At 38.8% G+C, this 7,488-nt stretch overlaps 1 protein-coding gene across 2 annotated transcripts in view; it reads right to left on the reverse strand.

Annotated features, from left to right (window-relative positions):
* Nucleotides 1-7,233, reverse strand: part of TANC2 (tetratricopeptide repeat, ankyrin repeat and coiled-coil containing 2) — a 275,799-nt gene extending 268,566 nt beyond the window's left edge. For both annotated transcript variants that reach the window (XM_090292221.1, XM_090292222.1), the window contains exon 1: nucleotides 7,090-7,233. The gene's annotated coding sequence lies outside the window, so the exon portion shown is untranslated. The remainder of the gene's footprint in view (nucleotides 1-7,089) is intronic.
* Between the last annotated feature and the right edge of the window lie 255 nt (nucleotides 7,234-7,488).

Raw genomic sequence — 7,488 nt, forward strand, 5'->3', positions numbered from 1 at the left:
GTTGTAATGAGTATCTAGGACACAGAATTCTGAATTAAAATTTTAGCTTTTATTTAAGAAAGAATATAAATGTACACCTTCAACTGAAAGACTACTGTAGTAAAAGTAACTACTATACACATTCAGTATTTAAGTGAATGATGTAATATGTTGATAAACTGCATAAAAATCTAATTTTACCAACATAAGTAATCTAACTTAACTCATATTCCTTAAACACAAATGTGTCTGTATAATAAACTAATATACAAAATCAAGGGATTATTTTTCACATAACAATGATCTTTTTATGTAAAATATGAATGACTGATACCTGAGCAAACAAAGAAAAATGTTCTCTTACATGCTGTGATCCAAGCCTCTCTGCTTGGGATACCTTTTCTAAGAAAAAGGAACAGAATCAAACAATACACTTTGTCAGAAACCGACTCAGAATTAGATATAATATGGGTGTCATAAGGAGGTACAACAGAACCCTCTGTCAGATAAATCACTACTAAGGCAAAATGGCCAATCTTTTCTCAATAAATAGACAGAAGCAATTATGCCCTGCAGAGGCCTTCAACAGACATGGCTGGTCTCTCTCCAACTCATGACATTTAATGAACATTTAATGGGCACAGACTATGTAATAGACTGAGCACTAGTAAACTTTATCTGTAAAGAGCTAGATAATAAATACATATTTAGGCTTTTGGGCCATATGGTCTCAATTGCAATTATCCAGGTCTGCTGCTGTACCCAGAACACAGCCATAGCCAATATGTAAATGAATAAGCATGGCTATATCCCAATAAAACTTTCTTTATGGCCACTGAAACGTGAATTTCCTACAATTTTCACATGTCACAAAGCATTATTCTTCTTTTGATATTTTTTCAACCATTTAAAAATGTAAAAACTATTCGTAGCTTGCAGGCCATATCAAAACAGATGCTGGGCTGCATTTGGCCCATATGCTGTAGTTTGCAAACTCCTGCAATATACACTGAAATAATTCGGCTAAAGTTCATACAGAGAACATTCTAACCTTCCTCCCTTCACCCTAGTAAATATCAAAAAATAATAAAATCTAGTTTAACTCTAGAGTTACTTTCAATTATGGTCCAGGAGCTACCCTGAAGAATATTCTAGATAAAGTGTGTATATTTTTCTGCACATACTTCCTGATGGCTAGAATGTTCTCCAATTCCACAATAAGAGATGCGATTTCAAAGGCATAACTCAGATAACTGTGAACAATCTTTATTCAATAAGTAGATACTGACACCTACTATGTACTAACTATGCTGTTGCTGAAAATAAAAGATGAAAAGCCACTGTGCCTGCTTTCAAGGAGCTCCTACGCTAGTGATAAGACATATAAGTACCATATTTTTCACTCTATAAGACGCACCTGACCCTAAGACGCACCTAGGTTTAGAGGAGGAAAACAAGAAGAAAAAAAAATTCTGAACCAAATGGTGTATTAAAATATTTAATAAAATATAACAGAACAATATTTGAACCATGTAAAGTGAACAGCGTCAACAGTGGTATTAAGAACTATAATCACTGTCATTAACAAATGAAGCTCAGGTGCTCACAATCACTGATATCACTTTCTTCGCTATCTTCATACTGACCAGACGCCCGGAGATTCAGCAGTAAAGTGGGACATTTAAGCATCCCCAGGGGTTTTGCGTGGGCCCACCGCTTCATCGCCACCGCTGACAGTTTAGGTAATACACATCACGGTCTGTGACGCAATATTTGCTTCATAAGACACAGAGACATTTCCCCCCCATTTTGGGGGCGGGGGGAGTGCATCTTATGGAGCGAAAAATACGGTAATTAAAATGTGACGTGACAACTACTATAATGTTCATATTTAACAGGTGCAATGGGAGAATAGATAGAAAATGCCCAAGTCCATTCAGGAAGGTAGGCAAACCTTCACCCAAAAGATACAAGTTGAGCCAAGACATAAAGGCTGAGGAATAGTCTGCACAGAGAGCAAGAGAAAGCAGTGGAGTAATCCATGCAAAGAAAATTTCCTATATAAGGCATAGAAAGGTAAGAGAATATTACATATTGAAAGACCCACAATATTATTATTATTATTATGTTGAAGCATAATTCTGAAGAGTGGCAATGAGTCTACAGAGAAAAAGCAGGGATCAGATTATGAAGGACCTCACATGGTTTGCTAAGGAGTTTCCATTTTATCAACTAAGTGATAAGGAGCCACAGCAAGATTCTGAAGAAAAGAGTGGCATGATCAGATGACCATGTTAGAAAGATCACTCTGGGGGCAAAGTACTGTGAAAATTAATAAACAGAATCCTCATTTAAAACGGAGTCAGGAGGCTAAAGAGAGACATCTCATGCAGGAGTCACTCCACACACATTAATGACCCCAACAGGAAGAGACATACCTTGCATCTCCATTACTAGAATACCTCAGAAGGATGAAGAAAATATTCCTCTTTGCCCAGTAACAGTTCAGCCAATGAGAGACTGCCGTAACTTGGCCAATGAAAAGTCACTATACGTCAAACTTTCAGTTTCCTCCAATGGACTCCTCCTCTACAACAGCCCCTCCCCAGTCCATAAAAGAGCATTCCTCCCCTTTGTTTCTCTGGATTTGCGTGTGGTTTGCCAGTAGATTACACATACCCAATTGCAATTCTTTACTCTTCCCAGTAAACACGGTCTGTCGGTTTAATGTCAACAGTACCTCTGAAAGACAGGTACATAAATTTGACATAAACAGTAAAGATGTTCACTGGGCAATCAGATTTAAAAAAACACAACAATGAGATTATTTCCTATAATGCAACTACTTAGTTTAAATGACTGACATTAGAATTTCTCAAGTTCTGTTTTTCTTGTTTTGTTTTTTTTAAAGGAGTTTGGAAGATAGGCTATACCATGCACTGAATAAAGACAGAAACAGATATTGTAAGAGTGTGATCAAGACTAACACCAACTTAATTCTTAGGCGTCTTAAACTTACTTTCAACTATTGTTTATCTTCAACTAATCAATAGGAGCTGAACATAGCATATTTTTGTAATGTATGGTCCATAAAAAAATACTAGCTGATACTTTTAACATCCACAAACACAGCTGTCAAACAATTTATAAAGATTTTTTAAAATAAAAGTGGCCTAACAAAAGAAATTTGTTTCCATTAATAATTATGGCATCATAATTACTTACCTATTAGAACTTTCTGGAATAAAAAAGATCCCTATCAGAAACTTTTTCCACAACCGTATACTCAATCTGCTCTAGCCTTCTAAAACTCAAAAGCAAATTTCTTGTTCATTATTGAATATTACCTTGAATCTTAAACACTAAAGATAAAATATCCTCTAAAAGAAAAGACTAAGTTTCAATTCATTCAGAGGGAAAAAAAATGTCCAAATAATTAAATTAGCTTCCAAGCTATTTTATAACATTTGTTACCTTGCCCGGACTAGTGATAGAAAAATAAACAGCATTCTGCAAGTTTATTCTAGCTCCTTGAAATAAAATATGGGTACCACCAGTAAAAATATTCCAGCTAACATTGATGACTCTGTGTTAATACAACCTAATATAATTGGATACAATCCAATATAATTACCTTATAACTAATCAATATCAACTACACTAATATTCTCCTTTTGGAACTACTGATTTAGTATATTCCTTTCCAGGCCTACTCCCACCTCCATTCAAAATATTGCACATACAATAAATTCAAAAAATACTGAAAGAGCAAAGATATTTACGGGGAAGTGGGGGAAGCTAGAAAGCTCGCTAAGAACAGTCAAGAATCAGTGATGAAAGAGGGAAATAATCTAATGTTTAACAATGTTAGTAAAACATTATAAAGATGTAAAACAACAAATCAGGTTTTATAAGTATGCTAAAATGAACTATCAACCAATAGAGACAGAGGACAATTTATTAAAGTATATGAACATTATCGTGAATGCCTTAGCCATAATCTGTAGATTATATTGAATTTCCTTACGAACAAATGTATATAAAAATGAAGGAAGTGTTTGATTTCATGAGATATGTGATTTACAGAATGGCAGAAAGTTTGGTTAAGAGAAGAAAATAACTGTTATAACTGTAGGAGGTGACATCCCATTTCTTAAACTGGGTAGAAGATATATGAGTGTTGGCTGTACCATAATTCTTTACACTTTATACATTTTAAAATATTATTTCATATGTAGTCAATATCTATAAAACAATGTTTAAATGTGAGAAAAATCTGAGCAAGCAATTGCTGATAGAAGAGGTAAAATATTCATATGTATCCAATCCATTTTTGTTAATTACTTTTAAAAATAAAATAGAGCTCATAAAAATATGAGTAGGTAGGGGAAAAAAGGATAATTCTTCCTTAATTTTTCCAGAGAAAATTAGCAGGAAAGGTTTACTGGTGATGGTATATACCCACGCACACATGTCCAACTACTTGAAGGCAACTTTCTACTTCTAAAGTTTTCCCCAAAGCCAAAATCCATCACAAATATTTCCTTAACCACATAAAAAGTACTGATACGCCTCTACTCATAATCCCAGAAATAAATTACAAAAATAAATTCCTAAAGAGAAATGTTCATACTGTATTTTCTGTTGTTGTTTATTTGTAGGCTTAACACTTATATGTCTTACTAGTTACTTAGGTTTACCCACACCTGTAATATTTGCTTTATGATGGGCACCTGCACTTTACTGATGTATGTCAATACTAATTTGATTGAAGGGCTAGAAAGTACACTGGTGAAGAGCAGAGTCGGGAGCCCAAGTTCCCAAATTAAACCTCAGCTCTTCCACTTGCTAGCTAACTAATGTTGGGCAAGTTATTTAACCTCTGTGTTTCAGTTTCTCAAGTGTAAAGTAGAAATAACAGTATATATGCCTCACTGGGTGTTCAAACTGATTAAAACATGTATAACAGAACTGGCACGTAACAGGTGTAATGTAAGAATGAGGTGTTACTACTGGTCCTACTATTAACAATAGTACTGCACCATCTTCCCAAACACACTGAAAATACATTCAGAAATCTGAACTCTTGACTAAAATTAGATGCTATTCAAAACAGACATTAAGTCTGAAGGCTAATTAACAGCAAGTTTAAAGCCCTGAAGAGAACTGGTGATTAATAAACCGACAAAAGCACTCTATGAAGAACAATCTGAGAGCCGTTTCCCTAAGTGCAACTATCAATTTCTTCCCTTACACAAGGGGGCAGTGATCACAAGAAAAGCAGGGGACTCTGCAACACCGCTTCCTACAGACAGTAGGGGGTGGCAGTACATATGGCTTACAGTCAGAACAAAACAGGAAGATCCAACAGAACTGCTCTTTATTCTCCTCGGGCCCTCTCTTCTCTGCTTTAGCTCCAACACAGCTTCTAGGTGAGGGACAGATCTACAGAAGAAACCCAAACCCCAAATTAATCCTCAAGAAAAATCCAGTCGTGTCTTTGAAGTAAATGATTCATCAATGGCTGAATTTGGATCCAGGAAGAAGCCAATCAGTATAAATTTTCGGATTATCTGGCAAATTACTGACTGTTCTTAATATGACAACATTCAGGCAAGTAATTCAATTTATCTACAAGAATGACAACATAAAACACTAAGATCTCTCAACAATTAACTATATCCTAATGAACACACTCAGATGTGTCTGCTTGTTTCATAGCAGACACTCACTGAATGTATATCTATAAGTTATATTAAATAGCTCATGTCTTTTGTTACTTCTGCAAGAATTGTTCTGACAATTCTTTCAAAACACAGATGTTCTTAAATAGAAGTCACAGTGTTCTGCAGCATGTGGGTAATATCTATATATATCTGGGGAGAGAGAGAGAGATTGATTTAATATTCCATTTTTTCTGCTCACATTCTTAAGATGATCTACCTAGCAAATGCTGCAAGAAGCACTCCCCTGACAGGATCCATGTTGTTGCTTTTCCTGCCACATTCACTGCATACAATGTTTCCCCCTATTCTGCCACAACACCAGGAACATACACAAATATATCGCTACTGCCATTCACTGGAATTAACCATTGCAACAGCTTTGGACCCCAGCCCCTCAAAACGCCTGAAAATTTATCCCTTTTGTTCACCATATTGTTTTGTTTTCCTGATTACAGATATTTTCACCTGTGTAAAAATGAAGAAAGAGACACACATGAAAAAAATTTCCCTTTGCCTAGTGATCTTCAACTCAGAATTACGGTCAAGACATGGGGGTTTCTTTTTTTTTTTTTTTCTTTTCCAGGAAAGGAGCAGAGAGTGAAAGAGACCCAAACACCAAATCTTCATGTCAATTATCGTTATGTTTCGTGAAAAACATTTTAAACATTCCACACCTTAGACAGAAGACAGGATACAATTGTAACACTGCTCTACATGCTGGTGTCAAAACCTGGAATTATTTTAGCCCTATTTTTTCTTTCCCATCTCACAACCAGACACAGTTTGCTTTTTCTTTTTTCTTTCACGTGGGTACTAACCTTATCTCAAAAAAATTGCATATCATAGCTCGTCTCTATTTCCTGTGATAAAATATCTAGCAATGAGCCTTATTAATCCTTTCTTATATTATGCCTCCTTTCCCGGGGGAATAATTAATATCACTAATAACACTTCTATGATGAATTTCAACGCCACACAGGCCAACCCACCCTGTACCTTACCTGGCACATCTCACAACTACTTTTATGCTGCATTCTGGGGGCACATTTTGCCACTCGTTCTGCACCACATTCCCTGCCACGTTTAGCAATCTGCCTAACATCTAATTCTGGGTCCCCGTCATCAGGAGTCTCTCTCGATAACAAATTCCATGACATCTTCGGTGACATCGAAGTGACCGACCCCGGACCCATCTGAAGCCACCCCAAGTGCCAGCCACATTTGGGGCCAACCTTCCCCACGCCTCGGACACCGGAGACACTTCGCTGCTCATTTCACTGTCTCCCCGCTCGCCCCCGCCCCTCTCCCTGGAGTCAAGGCGTTGGAGGCGAACGCCCCTGTCACTTAAGCGACCCTTCCTTCCCCGTTCCCCCGGGTCTCTTACCTCTGGCTCTGAGGGGATCGCTGCACCTCGGGGTCAAGCCCCAGTCCCCGGGGTCTTCTAGGAAGACCGCGCCGCCCGCCGGCGCCGCCCGTGATTCTCAGAGCACCTCGCTGCGCTCCGACGCCCGCGGTGGGGCTGCGCCTCGGGAAGGCGCAGCGGGGCCTCGCGGATCGCGAGCGCAGCCCGCGGCGATCCTCCTGTCAGCGACGCGGGTGCAGGTTCTCGCCCCTTGGCGCGGCGGCGGCGGCGGCGGCAGCTGCGGCGGCAGGCGCCTCGCTCCGCCTCGCGCTCGGCTCAGCCGGGAGGTGAGCGCGAGGGGGATGGGAACGGGGGCGGGCCGCCCGGAGGAGGCGCAGAGGGCGGCGGCGGCTGGAGTGCAGCGCTAGCGGCCCCGGGCGC

This window comes from Furipterus horrens, unplaced genomic scaffold (genome assembly GCF_987537825.1).
Source record: "Furipterus horrens unplaced genomic scaffold, mFurHor1.1.pri manual_scaffold_11, whole genome shotgun sequence".
In the NCBI taxonomy this organism is placed as follows: domain Eukaryota; kingdom Metazoa; phylum Chordata; class Mammalia; order Chiroptera; family Furipteridae; genus Furipterus; species Furipterus horrens.